Raw genomic sequence first — 22,463 nt, forward strand, 5'->3', positions numbered from 1 at the left:
GTGTGTGCCTCACTCCCTCCTGTGAGGGTACTTGCTTTGGTATTATTACCACCATACTCATATTAAGGTTACATCGTTGAGGCTCTGAGAGTCAAAATAACTTACCCGATATCACACAGTTGAGGGGCAGACTCAGGATTCCTATCCTGATACTCAGATTGCACCCCCTCAAATTTCTTTCTCATTTTCCTATCTCCTATCAATTTTATTGATACTGACACGAGGTTATTAGTTTTGTTGTTTATTCCATTACAGTATCCTCAAATGGAAGTCCTTGCCTGGACTCGTTTAGTTAGTAGCGTTCCTCAGCCTTGATGCTATTGAGATTTGGGGCTGGATAATTCTTTGCTGGGTGGGGCTGCCCTGTGCATTGTAGGATGTTTGTCAGAATCCGTAATTTCCACCCCCTTGATGCCAGTAGCGTCTCCACAAACGCCAAATGTCTGCTGGGGGACAAAACTGCCCCCATTTGAGAATTACCGAGTTAAAGGAAGTCTCCAACGTATTTTATTTCAAATGCTTATTATCCTTTCATTGTTTAGACAGTATGCATGGGGGTAAGAGAGATTTTTTTTTGTTCACATCTCATCCTAGATTATTGAGACTTTGAAGGGTTAAAAACAAGTCTGCGTCCTTGACATAATGCTGAAATTTCTCAGGCCTTGGGTTTTCATTAATTCCTAGCCAGGAGGTTTTCTTTCCTTTTCTTTCGTCTTTGCCTGCAAACATTTGAGGCCTTGCCAGATTTGAAGCACACATTAAAATAAGCCCCATCTACCTGCTCATTCATCCGTTCAGGACTAGTGTTACTTTCAGTTCGACTGCAAAAAAAACATAGATAGTGAAGTCCTGCAAAGGGAATAGGAAGCATAAATACAACCCAAAGGGAAAGCCATATTTGAGCATGGTTTTAAGACTGTAGCGATATAGCATCAACACGAGAGAGGCTTACTTAGTGAATGTGTTTGAACATTGCTAAGTACATTTTAAAATCATCTTGCAATAAGTTCTTCAAACATTTGGTCACAAAATGTATCAATTAATCAATCAAACCAGTGCATGCTAAATACTTGCATTGCTAAATAGTCATTTTTTTCCAATTTGTCAGGAACGAATTAGGACTCACAGGTAGGTGAGTTTCCATTTCCAAGGGACTTTTAACTTGCTAGGGTTAGTGACGTGTGTGTGTGTGTGTGTGTGTGTGTGTGTGTGTGTGAAGCAGCATCCTTTAACCTGGCTGCCAATGATATTCTCTTGGGAATTTTTAAAAACTCTGTGGGTGCTCAGGCCCCAGTCCCAGGTAATCAAATTTAATCGGTCTGGGGTGTGGCCCCTGTATCAGCAGCTTCAGTATCACCTGGGAGGTTGTTAAAAATGCAGAACCTTGGGCCCCACCCCAAACCTACTGAATTAGAATCTGAATTTAACAAGGTCCCCAGGTGACTCGTGCACAGTAAAAATTGAGAAGCACTGGTCCAGACATCAGTATTTTTAGGGAGCTCCTAAGTGATTCTGTATGCAGCTAGGTTTGAGAATCACTGATATTTAGAAAGCTAAAAATGTCTCTTTTTCTTCATTCAGACTGCGTGCTGGTGCTGTTCAATGTGGTAGCCACTAACCACACGTAGCCACACTTGCAATGTGACTGGTATGACTGAGGCCCTAAAGGTTTACTTTTATTGTGCAATTATTATGTCGTAGGCACTGAGGGATTTAAATACATGTTTCACTCAATCCTCAGGCTGACGCTATGAGGCTAGTGGCTCGTGGCTGGTATTGGACGGTGCAGGACTAGGATATACTGTCTCTTATTTCCTTCTGTCTGTTTTACATAATGTAAATCTTCATTTATACCATTAATAAAATAATGGGCCTTTACCTTCATACATCTTCTGAACTCATCTAATGTGTTTTGTCTTCACACAGTCACTGGGATAATAACTCCACTCAGTTCATGGGGCTGTTGTCCCAGAGATGTAGAAAATGGAGATGCCACCATCTCTCGGCCAAACTCATCCACATGGTGATGGCTGTTCTTGGTTGAGCGTTTACTACATACTCTGTACTTTGTGTTCAATATCTTATTTAGCCTTAATATAACACTAGAGGTCAATGTTAGTACTATCCCCATTTTACAGACGAAGAACAGTTCCAAGAGCTCAGGTACTTACCTGGCTCACAGTGTAAGTGGAAACGCTGGTACTCCAACCCAAGACCACCTGACTTGAGAGTTCTAGTTTTTCATCACATTCTGCTCCTTCCAGGGATTCACTTTGATACCCTAGAACACTTGCAAGCCCCAGGAATTCTGGTCTTATCCCAAGTCTTGACAATTTAGAATTTTTCTCTCAAGTTAAATTTTCAATTTCTGCCAAGTTAGAAGTCAGCACTAACCTGGGCATTTATGACATTTGCCTTCCTCTACACCATCGCTCAGGCCTTGGGGACTTGCAGCATCTTTCCTTTCATGATCCCATTTTACCTTCTAGCAACATATCTAAGCGGACAGGAAGAGCTTTATTATATTATTAAATGAAAGTCTATTTTACTGTTTCATGGTCTTACTTGGAGAATGAGAGAGTGGTGAGAGAGTGCTTAGTATTTTTTTCTTTAATTTTTGTTTTATCAGACAAACCTCCTTTCTCTTCTGTGAATTCCCAGCTACAAGATAAATAGCCTTGTATCTTACAAGTTAAATACAATTACTGCTATCAAACCTAGAGCCTTTCTCTCCCTGTAAATGTCTCTTAGAAGCTGATAAGAGTTTCAAGGCAAACTGTGGGCTTCTGCCTAATGCTAAAATTAAACATAACCACCCAGAAGACAAAAAGACAAGCATGTGTACATAGATGTGTGTAACATATATTTACATATATTTACATATATTCACATATGCTTACATATATACTTAATCATCCTATGGAAGAGAAGAACATTTCTGATAGACACAGACACACATAGCACGTGAGCACGTGGACACATGGCATGTGCTCCTGCGACATTAAGCTAACACATGACTCGAGGTTATTTATAAAATAATTAAATAGCACACAAAGGAGCTTGTCATAATGATGAAGCTGTCTATCAGATAATATGATAGCAATTATAGTAACTAAAGAGATTTATTTGTGAACAGGGCAGTCCTTTTGATCTAGAGGGCTGTTGAACAAAAGAATAATTTTCCTGGAAAATTCTGTAGGACTTTATAAAATGCACACCTTAGTTTTAAGTCCTGGTTTATGTTTTTCTCATCTTCAGTAGACTGTCTTTGGATTTAAAGAAACTGGATTTTTACTAATTAAAATGTGCACGATAATTGTTTATTTACCCATAAGTTAAGTATTATACGTATTATAGTCCAGGGACTCAATGAAATAAGTTATGATAAATTGGAGGGTCACTTCTAGGCACTATTTAAGTAGGAATGTAACAAAAAAGATTTCTTAATTTCTATGAACAGTGAGTACATTTTTATTAAACCAAATCCATGTAATGATACTTTGAAGATTAGAATTACAGTATGGTCACAATGTTATGTGATTTTCAAATTTCATTTGAGATAGTGTGACATAAAAATACTAATAACATCTTACTCTTTGCAAGGCCTTTATAATAAGAATTCTTCTGAATTAAAACAGTCATCAAATATTGCATAATTTCAAAGCTGGGCTAAGTGAATTACAAGTTTTACTTGTCCTATTGTCACAGAGAAGCTCCAGTTTAAGTAGTAAATGAAATTATGGCCTGCAGAATTTGTCCTTAATTATGAAAATCTAGAATTATTATCCTAACCTAAAACACAATTACCCTATACTGTTTTCTCTCTGCCCCAGAGTTATGTGGGCAGCAAATGTCCTAACACACACCCAAGAGTATAGCTTTATTTATAGGAAAACTTCCCAATTTTCAGTCTCTTCAATTTAAGCTTTGCACAAGTTTGCAGGGTCCCTGTAGTTATTTAAAGCCTCAAAAAGAATGTTTAGCTTCTTCGAGGAAAATAGTACATAAATAATCCAATAATAATAATATATATTCACATACAGTATGTCATTTATAATTCTATAAAGCACAGAGGGTAATGAAAGGCACTCTAAACTGTAAATCACTCAAATCGATTGTAATCATATTGCAGCTCATCTCAAAGAGATAAAGACCTTCCACTCCTCTGAAATCCCTGTCAATACCCCAGCAGGCTAAAGAAAGGGGAAAGGAGGGTCAGAGGAAGAAGGACAGATGAGTCAAGGTTAAAGAGGCACTTTTAATCTTCAGTTCATGAAGTTAATGTGGATTGGATTAGATTCCCAGTGATAGTTACAGTTTGCGCCATGAGGTGCATTTCTTTTCCACATGGTAGTTTTATAGCTTTACCGTAAGTCCCTGACATTGTGCTGGCCTGGTTGGAGGGATCTGACAAATGCCAATGATGGATATGCAGTGCTGCATAAGAACACTTGGGGACCAGGTACAGAATTAGAAAATGACAGTTTAAGTCAAAAGCTAAAGGTTATAGCAGAACAAATTAAGGAAGTAAGTGAATAATAGGCCAGAAAAAAATTTTATATTGCATTTTCAAATAGCAGAAACACTTCAAACGTCTTTTTATTAACTGATATTGCCTTTTATATAAAAAAAAAGGTGTTGCTAATCTCCTTCCTCATCAGTGGAGTGGGTTTGAGTGGAGTGGTCTCCTTATGCATTCATTCATTCACCATTCAACAAATATTTATTCAAAGTCTACTTTACATGTGAATCCAAGCTAGGTGATGGCCATACAGTGGGAAATAAAACAAAACCCCTGCCCTCAAGGATTTTATAGTCTAGTAGAAGAGGAATGCATGTACCCAAGCAAGATAATCTTAATACTAAATTTGATTGTGCAGTTATTCAGTCTCAAGCACTGAACTGAGTTCTTATATTAAATCTTCACAGTAGCCCTAAGAGGTAGAGACTATTTTTGTCATCATTTTACAGATAGGAATATGGAGGTTTATGACATTAACTCCCAGGGTCATAAACTAGTACTTAAAGACCCGCAACTCAAGTCTGTATCTCTTAGAAGCAAACGTAATGCTTCTATGCTCTATACTACATTGTACCTGCAGTTCCAAAGAGTGCAACAGGGTGCTATCAGGTGAGATCTGGGTTCAGTGGCACACGTAAGTGTCTGATGGAGCCTGAGGACCAGACAAGGGTGGGCATAGGATGGAATTTGGGCTGTAACCTTGGGCTCTCTAGGACAATGCTAACAAGTTCTGTTCCCCTACCTAGACATACACAAGCATAAACTGTGACCTGACCTACACCTTTCACACTGAGGGAACTAATGGGCAGGCATCGTGCATAGATTGTTTCACTTAGTGTAATCTGTCCAATGATTGCAAGAGAGAAATATTAATCTCCCTCTTTTACAGATGAATAAACCAAGGTTCAAGGAGTTTGAGCATATTTGCTGCAGTCACAGGGCCAGAAAGTGTCAACACTGGGATTCTACACAGATTTGTTTGTTCCTACACTCCTCTCCCTTTCTGCTACCCTACTTTTCCATCTGTTTCCCAGGAGCATTCCAGTGTGCACTGTATATGGAGCTCAAATTCATTTGGTTGACAGATGTACATTCACATGCAAATCTACTATTGTTTCTCACATCCCGGTGCATGCAGTACACTCTGTAATCACATTATTAAACATTTACTAGAAATGTGCTTCTGCCCGATGCACAATTGCCAGTCTCAATGTTTAATTAAACTCGATTTGTCTTCATTTTAATCACATCATAGAAATGTGGTTTTCTCAGAGTTCAATGGTGAAATCTTCATTCCAAATGCCTACCAGTGTTTCAGAGCTGTATATCCTGGATAAGGGAATGAGGAGAGAACAAAATATCCTTGCATAAAGGATTTTAAGGGAATAATGTTAGTTAATAATAGATAATACTGACATAGTACTTATTCTGTGCCAGGTTTGTGGATTATCATATTGAATCCTTCTTACAGTGTCCTGGAAAGGGATTCTGTTATTATTCCCATTTTAGAGATGAGGAAACTGAGTCTCAGAGAGGTTAAGTAACATACTCTCCAGTATCATATAACTAGTAGGTGATAGGGCCAATTTGGATTTGAATATAGGCATGGAGACGCTGATACCTTTATTTAGAGAAACTTTTTCTGCAAAAGGCCAGATAATGAATATTATTGTCTTTGCAAGCCGTAAGGTCTTTGTTGCAACTGTTTAACGCTGCTGTTACAGTGCAAAACCAACCATAGACAATTCATAAATGAATAGACATGGCTGTGTTCTAATAAAACAATATACAAAAACAAGCTGTGAAGAGCCAGATTTGCTACTCCTTTGTAGGTGGGGGCCCCCTGGTCTAGAGTATGCATGTTTTGAAACTTATAGCTGTTTTTACTGACCGATAAGCTTTATTTTATGGGCTATGTCATCTCTGTTTGGAATAAAGGGAGAAAGATAATCTCTAAGTGGATGAGTTAAATCCCAAGAGACACAGAAAATAGTACTTCTATGTAGAGTAGCATAGACCCAATGGTGAGGTTAATTCAGGATCAAGAAGTGGACGGATGCGTCACTGGGACAGGCCATTTACCTGTACTTGAACAAACAAAAACCCAACCATACCTACACCCCTCTCCTAACTGAACCAAAGACATAGATTCAGTTTACCTTTATTTCTGTTATGCTGTGCATTGCTTAGAGCAAGATTTGAAAACAACCAACAGGAAGCATGATTATTTCTCTAGTTCTGTTACTTCTACTTAGTAACCGTAAGTTTTGGAGCTCTGAATACACTTTTCTCCACTCTCTCCTGAGAGGAGTCACATACTTTCCTTTTGAATTCATGGTTTTTGTTAGCCACTGGCTTAGCTGCCCTCGCCTATTCTTCATAGCCCTTCTGTATAAAGGTGCCAACTGGCTTCTTAGCATTTATCTTTTCTTCTCCCTGCTCCCTGATATGTACATCTTCTAAGTTCCAGAGAACGTTCTCTTCATTTTCTTGGCATTGGCTGTCCCTAACCTGCTGATGAGAGCATCCTGCTTGAAATTCTGCTCTGTTTCTGGCCATTGATCTCCTTTTATGAGGGTGGACTCTCCTTAGATGTGACTCAGTCCACTTCCTGCTGCTGAGTTTTAGGGACCTTAGACTCTGTTCTCCTGTTTATTAAAGGAACAAGAACCAGGTTGTACGTTTTTTGTATATACACACAATCATGACAAGTTTAAGATAAATTTCAAAACATCAGTCTAAGACAGACCAGATTTTATTTATGCAAAATAGAGTTTCCTTCACATTTTACTAACTTCAGTATTGATTGTAGTAAAGTTATTAATAAAAAGTCAGAGTTCCCACCACCAGAAAAGAAAGCATATACCACCAGACTTGACTCCTGATAGCTCAAGAGAGTGACCACGGTTTTGCTAATTACGCCCCTTTTTTAAAGTCAAAGTGGCTGTATAATACATGCTTAGTAAATGTTAAACTGCACAACTGTACTGAGATTATTGTTGATGACTTCTGATTTTATTGTCTGCATGTACACAATAACAATATACACAGATAAAGAGCGTCCTTTACAAGCATTAAATATACATAAAAAGTCCATTTTAAAAGCAACAGAAAAATATCAAATGTTTTATTATGAATAACTTTTAAGATTTTACTGTAGAGTTTTTCTTTGTTGAAACAATTAAATCTAATTTTATTAAAATATCTTTACATTAGTCAGGTGATTCTCGGTAGGTCTCAAAGGGTAGATTTCCCAGTGTACTTAGACAAATTGATGAAAGGGAGGAAGGAGAACATTTAGGCATCTATGAAGTTAAAAATAAAGAGCTAAGTATAAATCTAAAATAAGTGTAAAAGTAAATCTAAAGTCTTCTCAGACAGCCAGGGTTTAGAAATACTTACTTCATTTTGAAACCTATATAAAACTGTTTTGAGATGCTGACTGTTTCAAATAAAATAGGAATTTATATAAGTGAAGCACAAACTGAAATAGAACTGAAATGCTTTTAGACTTTCAAAATGAATACTTGGATATTTTTACTGAATTTTCTGTGTGGTAAGGGTGGGGCTGGACCTCTGGGAGAGGTAAAAACGAAGGCAATACATGAAAAAGGGTATCTTGTTCTCAGGGAGCAATTGAGATCTCCTACAGGTGATAAACCAAGTGAAATCTAATAGTTTTGCTTCATTTTGTGACTTTCTTCCACTATGGCCTCAGAGAATTGTGAGCTCCAAGTAGGCTCATAAAGGGAATTTTGAAATACTCTTAATAGATCTGTTCTTGAAATAAGTCAACTGAACTGAGCGAGGTAGTGTGCCAACACAGTGACTCACAGCCCTGGCCAACCCTGATCCCAGACCTTTACGACAAGTCCCTAGTCTCATTGCCATTCTCAAGAGTTGTATGCAATTCATCTGCAACACGTGTTCCAAGGCCACCTTCCTGGTGGTCTGGTGGACATGTGATAGTAGTTATAGATGTCGCCCATAAACGCATAGGCCAAAACATTAATGAACTTTTCAGCCAGTAAGTCCGGCTCATTCTTTGGCTGCACGGTTATCTAGCTGCCTCATTCTGCCAAGCTATAGTTGCTTTAATTTTCTCTGGTCAGATAGAACAGTCAAGGTAAGTGGACTTTGTTCCTCTCTCCTCTGGCTTTGATTCCTTGATTTGTGCCACTACCCCAACTGTAGCTACTTAGAACCAGCAAAGTGTTGACTAGAGGGCTGAACAGTGTGAGCAATAATTGTGTACCTTCAAACCTCACTGCCTTTTACACGTGTAGTTGTGGTCGAAATACCAATGACATAGCCAACCTCTAGGGACAGAAGCCACCCTAGTATCTACATTCCTTTGTTAACAGAAACCATTCAGATTCTTTTCTGAAAGTATTTAGTAAGCATCTATCTCTGTAAGTCCCTGTGCTAGGAACTGAATAATAGGAATTAGACCATTATTCAATTAGAACTTTTTTAAGTCGATAGGATTAAGGAGAAAATCTCCATATATCTTTACGACTCACTGTGTCTAGGTTCTCCTTTCTGAGTCACACTCAAAGGTAAATCTTTGAAAGAAAAACAATAAATGAAGTAAATCTTTGTACAGCATCCTTGAGTTTTGGTTAGACGGAAAATTTCAGTCCCCATTCAGAAGTCTAGGCACTTGTGAGGATTCCAATATGATTTAAATAAACCACCATCCCTGAAAATCAGAAATGAAAATATAAACCCAAGAAAACTGCATGCTCTACTCTACCTGTCTCATCTCTTGTCCTAATAATAAAATACCTTGTACTCACCAGTGTTCTAAGTGATTTTTGACAAGACAGCAGTGGTACATCAATAGGACTGGAGTAAGCAAATCGAGACACTCAAGGCTGCTTTTAATCTCTTGAATCATTATTGCAAAGATAAAAGTGGGTTTCTGAAAGAGTAAATTTCAAAGGAACCTAGCAATTGGAATGGTGAAAATACTAGTTCATCTGGTCCATTTCCCTGGTTGGTTTAGAAATTTCTACACAATATGGACTACTCTAATTTGACTAGCATAATTTGAAATATCGCAGATGATAGAGTTTGCTTCTTCCATCAAGAGAATAGATCTGTCTGATATCTCCTCCTTGGCGTTTATAAAAAAAAATTGATCAATTCCATTATTATTAGAGATGACATTTGAAATTATTCTGAATCATTCTTTAAATCCTGGATATTTATTTCTTACAGATATCCAGGAGCTGTTTCTTGTTGAAAGGTGCAAGGTTTTATGGAGAACATGCAAAGAGATTCTTTCCTTTGAGATATCTATAAAATCTCTCTTCTTATACAGGATACATATACACACACATCATTGGGTAATATAAAAAATGGTGCATTTGCCCAGCACAAATAAATACATTTAAATATAAAATAGCCTACAGATCTTTAGACATATTCTTCAGGTAACCAAGATTTATTGTCATGTATTTAATGTCATATTAAGTGACTGAAAGAAGGAAGTCATTAATATTTTATTTATATGCCTCACATTTGTAGGTTTTCAGAGATTATGAGAACTTTAGTAACCATCTAACCGTCAAAGCTAATAAGTTAATCATTTATTAGAGTCAGGATACCTGCCTCTGTTTGAGGCAGCAGTAGTCATCAATTTCACGAGTATTCTTGAGCACTTAAGATGCGTCAGTGTTTGGTGTCATTGTGTGTTAGGGAGGGGGTTGTGTGTAGGATGGTGTAAAAAGATTGTTTAAACAAAAAAAACAAAACCTTGTTAAGGTGATTATAATTTCACACCAAAGGAAAAAAACCACGCCCGCAAGAACTGATGCAGTGTAGGATAGTGGAGACTAGGTGGCAGGTAAATATTTGAAATGTGTCCATAATTTTACATAATCATTGACCACTTTCTTAAAAGTGGGGGGAAAACAGCCCTAATTTTTTAAAAAAATGCTGTTCTGGCTATGACATTTATAATATGAACTAATATTTGAGTCATGACATAAACTGTGATATACTTCTAATTACTGGCAAATATGTGTTGCTTGAGTTGCCGGTCAAAACACTTAGCAGTGTTAGTTGTCCTTTCTCTTTACTGAACCCCTTAGTCACTCAATTTTGGTCATTTTTAATGCTTTTCTCTAGAGTCTAACTGCCATTGACATGCTAAAATAATACTATTCTGATACCAGCTGTTAAGGCCCAGGAAAATGACTTTTAAACTCATCCATGAATTTATAAAGGCTGCTTTTTGTAATCCATAAGCTTTAAAAAGGGGCTGAAGATGCAGTGCCTGATATTAAAAGCCAAGGTTGCAAGGCAGGAATGCGTTTTGTCTCATTTTGGTCTTTAATTCAATGCTTTGCTTTGTTTTTATTTTGTATTGTAGGAAGTGTGAGGGGGAATATCCTTCTATTCTACCTAGGTAAAGCTACTCATGACCAGAGATTATTTGTACCCTGCAAGAACATAAACGGTTTGGTTTGGTTGGGTTTAGAAGGCTGGGGTTAGTGAAGGCAGTGTTTGCTCCGAAAAAGAGAAGGCAGTCCTCCAAGGTTTCCCATGAAACCATTTGAGGACTAAGAAATCCATTGGTGGGAGTGGGGTTAGTGTTCCAGGATATCTTACCAGTAAGTCCAACCTGCTTTTCTTACCAACTGTCTGTCCATCCATCATTTAAATAGTGATGGCCCCATATTACCTGTAGAGTCAACCTCTACTATTCTCCCTCCCTTTTCTTGGTCTAAGTCTAGAAATGGATGGAGATCAGAGAAGAATCTATCTTCTCTAGTTTTCCCATCCTGTTCCAACTCCCTCACCCTTGACCTTTCCTTCCCCTCTCATGGAAGCTGCATTATTGCATCCCTTCCCCTTGGACTTGATAATTCTCCCTTTAGAATATGGAAGAGGGCTAAGGCTGGATAACAGGGGCCTGTGTCTCCCTGTGTCCATTCCAAGATCGCTAAGGTTTTCCCTAAGCAAACTCCCTTGACTCCCCAGACAGCAGCTGAGTGCCTCCCCACTCCTCCTGATGGGCCTTGATGGAGACTCACATAGGGGAGGGTGCTTCGTTGACCCCATCTCAGCTTCCCTGTCCTTACTGGATTTCCCGACTTCCTGGCTGTATCATTTAGTGTTTGCTGCATAACAAACCACCCCCAAACTTTATTTATTTATTGGCTTATGTTTTTGTGGATCAGGTGGGTGTTTTTTCTGTTCCAGGCTGGCTTGGATGGAGCTAGATGATCTTGATGGCCTCACTCACACATCCGGGGGCTCAAGTGAGCTGACTGGGCTGGAAGGGCAGGCTTGGGTGGCTGGGGTTTCTCTTCTTGTGCTCTTTCATCTTCCAGGAGCCCAGACCAGCTTCCTTCATATGGCAGTTTCAGGCTTCATCAGCATAAGCGGGCAAGCACCAACATGCAAGGGCTGTTCAAACGTCTGCTTCCATCACACTTACTAGTACGCCCTGTGCCGAACAAAGCAAGTCTCAGAGCCAATCAAGAATCAAGGGGTGGAAAAATAGATGTACATCTGATGGGAGGAGGGACAAAGTCCCACTGCAAAGGGGCATGGCTATCGGAATGGGATTATAGCTATTTTGCAACTTAACACACTAGCAGAGAGCTTGGAAAAGGCTCTCATTATTACAATCTATTTTCCTCTTAAACTTTCTCCGTCTCAACCCTCAAGGCCTCAAACTGAGGTTGGAAACTGATGATTTTTAGTGAGGAATTGTCCTTTTTTTTTCTTTCTTTCGGATATGACGTTTTGGAATTAATCTTGGTTCTTCCTGCCATATCACATTATTTTCTTTTTTCTTTTCCCCCCTCATTACCTCTTATTATTCTGCCTTAAATTGAGTTAATGGTGTTTTAAAAAATTAAATGTCCATTTAAAATTTTTGTAATCTTTCTTTTTTTTCTATTCCTCCTTGGATGCTTTCAGATACTTTATCTACCTTTGTTTGGGGGTATTTATGATATATTAGTGTTATCTATAAAATGTGTTTTATTTGTATAGGCTATGTTCTCCCTTTCATTTATTTTCTTTTCTGCTTTTTTTTTTTAACAAAGTCAGTTATGTTATAAAAACAGCCCCCATGCTGATCTATACTTTTCTCTAGATATTTTCTCTGAGCTGAATACGTTGTTATTTATCATTATCCTTTGTTTGTGGCCAGATTTGAAGCCATGCTTCAGTTCTCACAAACAAATCAATTTGAATTAATTTGCCAAGCAGCGTTAACAAGCCGAGGCACTGCATGCATTTAAGATCTAGTACACCAGCCGCATTCCCTGAGGCTATTCCTTCACTGGGAAGATTTTGATTCTTGTGCCACATTGTAGTCGTGTATACCTGACCTTTGAATATTGCACTAAATGATGCGTGGCTGCCAACTGGTTCATATTTTGAAAAGCCTTGGAAATGCCACATAACCAAACAAATCAGGAGTATAGACAATTCTTTAATTAATACCTTTGTGGGGGAAGAGTGGTCTTCAAGACATACACTCTCTGATGCTTGCCTATTCTAGAAATCCTGTGGCTAATGATGTTCTAAGTGAAAGTTTGAGAAACATATTTCTTAGATGATCTTTTTTTTTTTTAATTTTATTTATTTATTTATGGCTGTGTTGGGTCTTCGTTTCTGTGCAAGGCCTCTCTCTAGTTGTGGCAAGCGGGGGCCACTCTTCATCACAGTGCACGGGCCTCTCACTATCGCGGCCTCTCCCGTTGCGGAGCACAGGCTCCAGACGCGCAGGCTCAGTAATTGTGGCTCACGGGCCTAGCTGCTCCGCGGCACGCGGGACCTTCCCAGACCAGGGCTCGAACCCGTGTCCCCTGCATTGGCAGGCAGACTCTCAACCACTGCGCCACCAGGGAAGCCCCTCTTAGATGATCTTTGAGGTCCCCTCGACCTTAAAAGTGTAGATTCCTCTCAAAATATAAACTGTAAGGTCCAATGACCTCTATTCCTAGAAACTGCTTTATAATTATGAAACACAAAAAAAATTTGCGGGACTTCCCTGGTGGTCCAGTGGTAAAGAATCCTCCTTCCCATGCAAGGGACGCGGGTTCGATCCCTGGTCGTTGGGGAACTAAGATCCCACGTGCCGAGGGGCAACTAAGCCCGTGCGCCATAACTACTGACCTTGCGCGCCTCAACGAGAGGTCCCGCCTGCCGCAAACTACAGAGCCCACGTGCCCTGGAGCCCACCTGCCACAACTAGAGAAGAGAAAATCCCCACGCCGCAACTAGAGAGAAGGCCGCGCACCGCAACGAAAGAACCCACATGCCTCAACGAAGATCCCACGTGCTGCAACTAAGACCCGACACAGCCGAAAACAAAAAAAAAATTTGCTTAAGAGGGACCTCAATGGTTATGTGGACTCTCCCTCCCCCTCAGCCCTCCACCTCCACAGATCCCCAACAAGTTCTCTAGCAAGAAGAATCTCCTTCAGACCGTAAAGGCTGGTGCAAACAAGTAGGAAAATGCAGTCCTCCTAAAAGGTGGGGAAATGGTAATAGAGTTCCTCGAAGGAGCTCAAATCTCTGGGTCTTAGATGAGTAGTCTTCCAGGATGCTGAAGAAATTTGGACTCTAAGCCCTTGTTCATGTTTACCCAGAAATAATGATGGGAGTCAGAACAGAAAACTGGTTTGGGAAAAGTGTTCTAAATTTTACATTGTCCAAAACAATGTGTCTCAAAATTGGAACCAATATGTAAAAATTCTCATGTGTTTTATTGGACAGATAAGTTGGTATACATTTAACCATATTTAACAAAAAATATGGTGATGGCCTGGGCTCTTCAAAACAAGTCTTACCTAAATAGTCTCAATTCCCTTTGGAGAGCATTAGCAAATTGGCACATGAGGAATATGTTATAGATATAGCGTATCTTCATTTCCTCGAAAGAGTATAATGTAAGGCGAGCTATGAGAGCCTCTTAAGGAGATCTGCCTCTGGTTGAACTGAAATGCTCAGATGAAGCTCTCTAGTTATTCTGTATCTATTGCTGTATAACAAATTACCCCAAAATTTAGTGGCTTCAAACAGCTAACATTTATTATCTCACAGTTTCTGCAGGTCAGGATTTAGTAGCAACTTAGTCGAGTGGTTCTGTATCAAAGTGTCTGATGGATTAACATTACTCATCTATTGACTAGGGCTACAGTCATCTCAAGGCTTACCTAGGTCTGAAGGATCTGGTGGCCTCAGTTCCTTGACATGTGGGTGGCTTAAGTGTCCTTACGACACAACAGTAGCTTCCCCAGAGTGAGCCATGAGAGAGGGAGTGGGAGGAAGTCACAGTGCCTTTTCTGATCTAGTCTCTAAAATGAGTCGCACATTGTTAATTCCACCATATCCTATTCTTTAGAACTGAGTTACTAAATCCAGCCCAGTTGGAGAATCAAGTTCTACCTCTCGCAGAGGGGAGTTTTAAAGAATTTGTAAACGTTTTAAAGTCACCACATAATCCTCCTATTCTGTAAAATTTTCAGGGTCTGGCATGAATGTACAAAAGATATGCTTATCACACTTGCAAGATGGCACAAAACTAAGAAGGGTATCTCCTACAGGAAATAAAAGGCCTAGAGTTGAACATTTTCTTGTCAGGTTGGAATGCGGTTATAAAACAAAAAAGAATAAATTTAATATAATTAAAGTCCTGCTTTGAAGCTCATAAAGTATACTGTGTGAAAGCAAGATGGCACAAACTTTTTGGGAAGCAATTTAATTGGAAACTGCCTTGGGCTTAAGTTGGAAATAAGCCTACTGTGTGACTGTGCTGTGTTGTGTTGTTTAGACAACTGTTGTAAACCAGCATATTCACCAGGTCAGGGATGGGTGGTGCGTGGGAGAGTGATTGTTATTTTTAGATCCCTTGGGAATAATATATTCATTTGTAGGCAGGAGGTTCAAGGTTGATCTAGAAGACCTATAATTTACAAACACCAGAGACCCCATATGATCTAAGCAGAAATAATACTGTAGCATAAGTTTATTATGGCATCAGCAATGTTGATATTGGTGTGACTTTCCTGTTCACAAGGATGAAAATGTTTCTATTTGTTGCTCATCGAAATTGGCCTTCCAGACCTCCTACCTGTCCTCAGAGCTGGGTAGTGACACCACACATGAATGTTTGAATGATTGGAATTTTTTTTTTTACCAAATATTCCAGTATTCTGGCATTAAAAACATTGAGTTTGATGTCCTCTGCATGAGAGGAATGAAAGTGAATGGAAACTGGGGGCCAGTGGGAAGGAAGGCACCTAGAGAGAATTGAATCACCAACATTAAAGAGTAACAGAGAGATTGCACAGAGGGTGGATATGCAGGAAAGAATGGATCATGGGGAAGAATGAGCCCTAGCATGACACCGTGGCTTTTGCAAAAGTGGAAGAAATAAGTGATAAGAAGAAGGACAGCTAGGGGAATCTTGAAAGGATCATGTGTCAAAAGGTTGAAGACAGAACATTAAGGTTTTATGTTGAAAAGGAAATTTGAAAAGATTTGACACTAAAAGTTGTGTGGTGAAGTAAATCTTGTTAAGTTTGCCTTCTTTTTAGTTTAACCCTTCTGAATCAGGTACTGTTATAACAGTAACAGCAATAGTAACAAATCATATATTGAGCACTTATTTTGTGCCACACACTATGCTAAGTACTTTACAGACACCTAGTTCTCAGTTAATTCTCACAACAGCCCTATGTTGCAGTTATTATTATAACTTTCATTTTATATATGAAGAAACTAAAGCTTAAAGATACACCAAGACTTAGGTATACTTAATGTGTTTACCAGGAAGGAACTAGACAAAAGCCAGGCTGAAATTGACTAGCCTAGCTCCAGGGCATATTTTGGAATAATTATAGAAGGCAAAGAGTGACACCACTTGAGGAAGGAAAGCAAATTCTATAGCCGGTTTTGTTTTGTTCATTTATAGCATGTCATTTTTGAAAGTGGATCTTAAAGAATAAGTTCTAGACAGACCTATGATCATGAAGAAAGTTCCATTAGATTACTTGGAAATAGTTTCTTAAACTATGAAAGCAAATAAAGATATTTTGGTCACCTGGGCCTTGTTTTGTTCATCTTTCTGGGATTGAAAGTATCCTTCATGGATGAGGATAAATAAAAAGTCCAGGATCAATGAGCTTCAGGAAGGGAGTTGAGAATGGCTTCAAAATACAGGGAAAGGATAGGGATTGGTGATATATGGTCCAATTATTGCATCAGGGTAAATTATCTTTAATATAATAGCACTTCAACAGAAATGGCACTTTGATTTAGATTTGGGAGAAGTTCAATGTTAACGTGTTTGCACACAAACTTGACAAAGCCAAGGAATAGGGGCGTGATCACTTGGATAGGTGGACGCTGAGCTCCAGGGTTACATCTCCAGCACAAGTCCCTACTCCCATCCCCTGAGAATGAAAATAAATCACATTTCCAGCCTCTTCCAACTCCCCATGAGCATTCTCGACTGGATTATTACATTTAATTTGTATAAAATCTTACAAGATAGGTATTATCATCTTCATGTATTTTTTGGAACAGATGAAGAAATAGACATCTAGATTAAGAAAAGTATGCAAGTTCACAGAACTGGTAAATGTCTGAGATAGGACTGCATCTATCCTATTGAGCCATCTTTGCTTAAATAGCTCAACTCCTATAGCCTAGAGATGGTGGATCAATACTATGACTTGAATATGGGAAGGAATTGATAATATGTCTGTCCACATATATTTTCCATTTCCAAACATACCCAGAAGACAGGAGACAGTGAGCTTCATCAGCCAAGTCAGGGCATTCGTGGGTGACCCCCACTGCTTTCTAGGAGTAAACATCTCATCACTTTGGAAAGGTGGTTCTTGCTGGCTCCTCGAACCACTTAAGTGAGTCTGGAAAAGCTCCCTTATTTAATAATGCCCTTGTGCTCTGAGTCTATTAATTTACTTCCCCCAGCTGATCAGTTTTCTACTCCAAGAGATTAATTTCCTTGCCTTGGCACACTAAAGGATCGAATCTCAGAACATACAAATAGTTCTATTTTCTTTGGCCCCAAAGGTGTGTTGTGAGGATTAATGAGATGATGCTTATAATTGCATTTTGAGCCCCTTGGTCAAAAGGCACTTTATAAATACAAGATATTAATTCTTGTTGAGTTCCATCCATCACTTACAAGTGGATGAACATTCTAGATGCCCTTCGGGTAGCACAATACCCGCCCCCCCAATCTGACTCTGAGAGAATTTGTCTGGGTCAACACCAGGAACAAGACCAGTGCGGAGCTCGAAGAATTTCCCCCAGTTCCTGTCCTTAGTGCCTGATGTTTGCTTTGAAACTCACAAAGTGTTCTTTGGGGAGAGAGTCATTCTAAGAACCTCTGAAATGCTGCACTACTTGACTCTGCCCACATTGATTTTCTTTTGCCTCTGGCTCTAATACATAGTATTCATTCTCTGACTGTTCATTAGACCCACGGTCTCATTTTTTAGTGTCAACAAAGCAATAAAGAAAGCTTTCCCTTCCTTTACTCCAGACTCAAAACAAAATGCGCAAATACCTCTGGCATTAATTTTGCACAGATGAATGTTGCTACGATATTCCTATTAGCATGTCCACATGGTTGACAACCTTTCAGATGGTATTAATGGTCTACCTGCAAGAAAGCATTTTCGGCCAGCCCAGTGCAACTTGCCAGAACCTTTAAGCCACTCTTCCTCAGCTTAGCAGCAGTATATCATCATTACTTGTAGCTGGACCAAGAAATCGCATTTGTCGATGTCTGAATTGCTCTTTTACTTTCAGTGGTTTTAGAAACCAACTTTGTTTTGGAAATGGGGTTAGCTGAGTATATTTTAGAAGATACAGAAATATAAAAAGCAACAACCAACTAGGGTCTGTTCATCTTTGGATGGTAACCTTTGTGGCACCAAATGTAATACGGTCACCTTTTGAATGGAGGCCTGGAAAAGTTCTGAGACCGTGGAAGCACACCATGGAATTAACATGCTTCCTTCTGATTATTAAGAAAGAGTTGAATCATGTTAATAATAATAATAGTTTAAATAAATTGGATGTTTTTTCAGATCCCAGGTTCTGTATATGCTCTACCTCTTAATATCCTATACCAAGTCCTGTGGTGAATTCGGAAGTGGGGAAACTGGGACTATGTGACTTGCACAAGGTCAAATAGCTACTAAAGTTAAAACTCAAAGCCAGGTTTGTCTCCAAAGCCCATGGTCATAGCTCCTATGCTGTACTGATTATGGTTTTAAGAAAATTAGTATAACTTCTAATGAATAGGATCTATGTTTGAACCAACAGAGTGTAAAAATGGTGTTGTAAAAGTTATTTTCTGTGCAATACAAGAGTTCTCTCTATCTTTAAGTTTTTCAACTGAAAGAATTTTTACTTCTTTGGGGTCATCAGCAAGTTTCCAGATTACTTCTTTGGGACCTTAAAGAGGGACTAATGTATTGGGAAACTATTCAAGGGTCAACTTGCTTTCTTTGTCTTATCTTCCTCTGTTCTCTTTTCCTTTTATCCTAAGTGGATTAACCCACATGTAGTCAATGTGAGCTGTTTTTGCATAAAGGTTGCAGCTATGTGTATGAACCAGTTGGGCCTCAGTAATTTTACCTCAGAGCATTCTGCTCTTCACGATATTATAATTCAACAGTGCATATTGTATGTGTCTCCAGGAGCTGAAATATTTGATAACAGAACCAATAGTACAAAAGCAAATGACAATAGGAGGTCAGTTGTATAAAAAATGGATGGAGATACACACACACACACACACACACACACACACACACACACACACCTCTAACCTTTTTCAGTATAATAGAATGAAATATGGCTAATACTTCTTTTTCTAAAATTCAGTTCCAAGTAGTTGAGTGTCACATCCACATAAGTAATTTAAGAACTGTCTATTTGAAGATGTCATTGTGCAATTTATAGATTTCTCAGCGTGGTTGAGAACTGCAATCATTACATTTTTGGCGTATAATTAGTAATATACATATGCCTCTTTTTAGTGACATTATGACATTACTATTCATAAGGCCATTCCTTCTTGAGGATAGCATCACTTTCTTTTGAAGAATTGATTTTAGTCTGTGTTTAAATGTTCATACTGGCTGCTATATGAAATGTACAACTAAATGTCATTAAGGATTTGATATGAATGTATATGGATTTGATGAGGTTTGCTAAGCTTTCAGAGTAGTCCCTGTGTTTGAATTCTGGTATGTAGAAGGTTGTTTGCTCTTCAGTCAGTATAGCAAGTGGGGCTCGGGGCAAATGAACTCATTCTCATGCACATGTTTCTAAAACATTTCTCACTAATGTTTGAGATAAATTAAAATTAAAAACCAACAAGAACATGAAAAGAGACTAAGAACGATGTTAATGTGGCAATTTAAACCAATTTGGTTTTCCAAATGGCCTTCCATCTTTCACAACTTTTAACAGTATGCAAGATCGCTATCCCTAGTGCTAGATACTGTCAGTCTGGCATGGAAAACTTAAAACTTTTTTCTAAATGTCTTTTAAGCTGAGATGGAGAAGAATGACTCTCTGTCTTTCACTTTCTGAAGGGTCTAAGGTTGAATCGTGGCTATGCTGTCCTCCCAACATATCACTTACTGATTCTCCTACACTGTTTCTTAGTTTTCTAGCCAGTACCATGTCCTAATATGATTGTCTGTGGAGCTTTATGCTTGACAGAGAGTGGATGGGTGGGAGGGTGCTTAGGAGGACCAAGACTCATATGTTTGGGGAAGAAGTAAGTCAATGCAGCTTCTTAATGAAGTTGGTACACATAGAGCTGTCAGTTTGGAACGTTGGGTACTTATGATTTTGTCTTGCACGTTATGAAGAATAGTTAGCTTTATATTTGCTATTGACTTCACCAATCCATTCCACAGTGAGTGGAACAGAGGTCATTACTATACTTAATATTGTAGCCAATGACAGTTACAGAAAACCCAAAGTAATAGAACATATTCAAGGTGAACCTGGCTTAATCCATTTGCCATTTCTCAATTTCTCAGTATGTTGTGACTAAAACTTGAGAGGTCAGAGCTTATGAAGATGGATGACATCCCTTGTGTATCTGTCTCCTGTAGGGTAGAATTAAGAGTTATACCCTTGTGTATCTGTCTCCTGTAGGGTAGAATTAAGAGTTAGAGAGATATAGGTTCTTTTCAGAAAAGTGCATGTTCCTTTTCTATTAGGACATGTGAAAATTTACCCACCTTTATTTTGGATTAGTAGAATTCTGTGTGCCCACATCTACCAGGATGGTCATTATAATGCTCTCTACGTGGTATTTACGTTAACAGGTAAGATTAACTTTTTCACCTTGGACTTACTGAAACACCAAGAAGCTAAGATACTTTCTGGTTTCCCTCCTAGCTTACACCCTGTCTTTTTTTCTTCTGTGAGAAATAACATTTTGAGGAAAACTTTAAATTATATACTGCAATCCAAAACTGTTAATTGTTCTTTCCATTCATTGCACTTTATCCTTTGATATGTTAATATGTTAGGCTTTATGCCAGGCAGATAGGGTCCCATAATGTAGGCTGGGAACAGATCCATGGTCGCCTCTTTCATGAGCTTTTTGTTTGTTTTTATTCCTGGATAGTAAGAATAATGAGTCAGCTCCTTAGAATAATTTGTTCAAAGGAGAAGTGCATGGGGAATCTTTTAAATATCTCCCAATATTGCCACCCCTTCCCCATCCCATTCCTCACATGAGGCAGGTACTAGTTTAGCCACATGTGGAATCTTCTCTGCCAGTGAAAACTCCTCTGTGAAGATGACCCTGAGATGGAAATGCCAGGGCAGGCTTCTGTTCACCTGATGCTATATTCAATCCTAATAATCTTTCTAGCTTTTAGACTCTTTATAAATGGTTTCCAAGCCACCTGTCTTGAGAATTTGATTTCACCTTCAATGTTGGTGATTTGGATTGGGCTTCCTGAAGTTCCAATACTGTAAGGCTATGAGTCAAAAGTAATTTAGAATTCACCAGTTTCTGCTTGATCACTATGAGGTTGGTTGACAAGACAGAGCAGTTCCCAAAGCATGGCTTCATTATTTTGTGATTTGAAGCATATTCATTAGGGATATATGTTCACAACACCACTCTCCATGTCTGTGCTAATTAGACAAACCATCCAGGGGTGGTAACAACATTTATGAAAGGAAGAAAGAGGCATACTAACAGGTAAAAGCATTATGTTTGATCCTTGAAACTGATTAGATATTTCATGCTTGGAAGAAGTATCCCTAACAGGCTTTATGAATGGATGTGTATTCAGGAAGGACCTCTCCTAGGAAGGAAAGAGAGAGAGACTAGGTAGACATATAAAACCTGTGTCTGTTAGTACTAATAAAATATAGGTACTCAGAAGTCTGAAAATGCTATATCACTATATGTATAGCTGCTTTTATTTACAGATACTTACTTTGGGGTTCCTTCGATTTTAAAATGTGGAACAGATCTAGACAAAGAGATAGAGATTAAAAGAGTTATCTGTAATACTCTACCTATTTTACGTAGGTGATGGGATGCCAGGCCCCCCTTTATGGAATAGGAAGTTTTCGTTGGCCATCAAGGCTTAAATTGTCTTCTTTGGCTTCCCTCTGCCAGGAAGTAGAGCAGTTGCACACACTTGAGAAGAAAATAAGGACGTGCATGGCCCCATGCTTCTGATCAGATACAGTAGAGTGAGTGTGGAACATGCATGACTAAGACACTGAGGGTCCCCTACCACGTTATGAAGCTGATCTGATACAAGTCAAGGGGATCATTGTTCCTCCATTGACCCAATTAAGGTGTGGTTAGAGTGAGATGGAGAAGAGTGAAGGTAAACCCATTTCTGTAAATAGCCAAACCTCTTCCTGATGCCCA

At 38.9% G+C, this 22,463-nt stretch overlaps 1 protein-coding gene across 12 annotated transcripts in view; it reads left to right on the top strand.

Annotated features, from left to right (window-relative positions):
• NRXN3 (neurexin 3) overlaps nt 1–22,463 on the top strand; it is a 1,701,263-nt gene that overhangs the window by 1,511,447 nt on the left and 167,353 nt on the right. The window lies entirely within an intron of this gene.

The sequence above is a fragment of the Orcinus orca genome, chromosome 2, assembly GCF_937001465.1.
Source record: "Orcinus orca chromosome 2, mOrcOrc1.1, whole genome shotgun sequence".
NCBI classification, from domain to species: Eukaryota; Metazoa; Chordata; class Mammalia; order Artiodactyla; family Delphinidae; genus Orcinus; species Orcinus orca.